Genomic DNA, 1,361 nt, shown 5'->3' with positions numbered 1-1,361 from the left:
AGAGGCCCCCAATGAGCTAAAGCAATGCTGAAAGAGAAGTCCAAAGTAGGAGGACTCCTATTTCCTGATTTTAAGACATATGTAAATACAGTCAGCTACAGGAAACAAAACCACCTGGTACTGAATAGAACAGAGAATCTAGAAATACACTGACACATCTATGGTCATCTGATGTTTGACACGAGTGCTAAGTCTATTCCATGGAGAAAGGAGTATCTTCAATACATGCTGCTTAGAAAATTCAAATTTCCACAAATGGAAAAATGAAACAAGATTCATGCCCCACCCCATACACACACACACACACATTCAACAATGAATTGGGGACCTAAATATAAAAAGTAAAATTATAAAAAACTAGACTTATAAAATTCTGCAAAGAGAAAGGAGAGGTAATATATCAGCCCAAGCTTTTAACAATGGGCCATCGAATATAATAACAGAAGCATAAACAACAGAAAACAAAATAGGCAAATGGAAATTCATAAAAATTTAAAACTTTAGGTCCTCAAGAACATTTACCAAAAAGTGAAAAGACAAGCTATTGATCAGGAGAGTATCTTTAGAACCCATTATGTTGCAGTCAAGTAACATGGTTCCTTTAGCCATCATTCCTTTATGTGATGCATTACAATTCTGGATGCTAGGCCTGTGGTTACACTCCCATTTTGGATGGAGTTCTCTGTGCTACTAAAGGACGGGTATTTAGGTGGGATTAAGACCTGACTTCAGGGAACCAGGTTTGCTAAAGTAATTGTGGGGATAGTACTGGTTTAGCCTCAGGGACTACTGAGGTAGTTCATTCTTTCCTACTACAGTACAAACAACAACAAAACCAGACCTGACTTCAGTAAAAGGTGGGAAACAAGTCACACCCCTTTTGCTGGGGATATGTGTGTCTGTGTATATATATAATAATTTTATTGGGGTTTCTTATAGTTCTTTTTTAAAAAATCATTTTATTGGAGGCTCACACAATTACTATCACAATCCATACATCCATCCATTGTGTCAAGCACATATGTACATTTGTTGCCATCATCATTCTCAAAACATTTGCCTTCCACTTGAACCCTTAATATCAGCTGCTCGTTTTCCCCCTCCCTCCCCTCCCCCTATATTATGAACCTTTAATAATTCATAAATTGTTATTATTTTGTCATATGTTACACTGTCCGATGTCTCCCCTTGCCCTCTTCTCTGCTGTCCACCCCCCAGGAAGGAGGCTATACGTAGATTCTTGTAATCAGTTCCCCCTTTCTATCCCATGTTCCCTCCACCCTCCAGGCATCGCCACTCTCACCACTGGTCCTGGAGGAGTCATCTATCCTGGATTCCTTGTGTTTCCAGTTGCTATCTAT

The 1,361-nt window shown here is 39.1% G+C and overlaps 1 pseudogene; it reads left to right on the top strand.

Moving 5' to 3' along the window:
- The first annotated feature begins 714 nt into the window (after positions 1-714).
- On the top strand, positions 715-820 carry LOC142436310 (small nucleolar RNA SNORA66; annotated as a pseudogene).
- The last annotated feature ends 541 nt before the right edge of the window (positions 821-1,361 follow it).

This window comes from Tenrec ecaudatus, unplaced genomic scaffold (genome assembly GCF_050624435.1).
Source record: "Tenrec ecaudatus isolate mTenEca1 unplaced genomic scaffold, mTenEca1.hap1 Scaffold_2127, whole genome shotgun sequence".
NCBI lineage: Eukaryota > Metazoa > Chordata > Mammalia > Afrosoricida > Tenrecidae > Tenrec > Tenrec ecaudatus.
The sequence above is the reverse complement of the archived record's forward strand: the minus strand, read 5'-3'. Positions and strand labels throughout refer to the sequence as shown.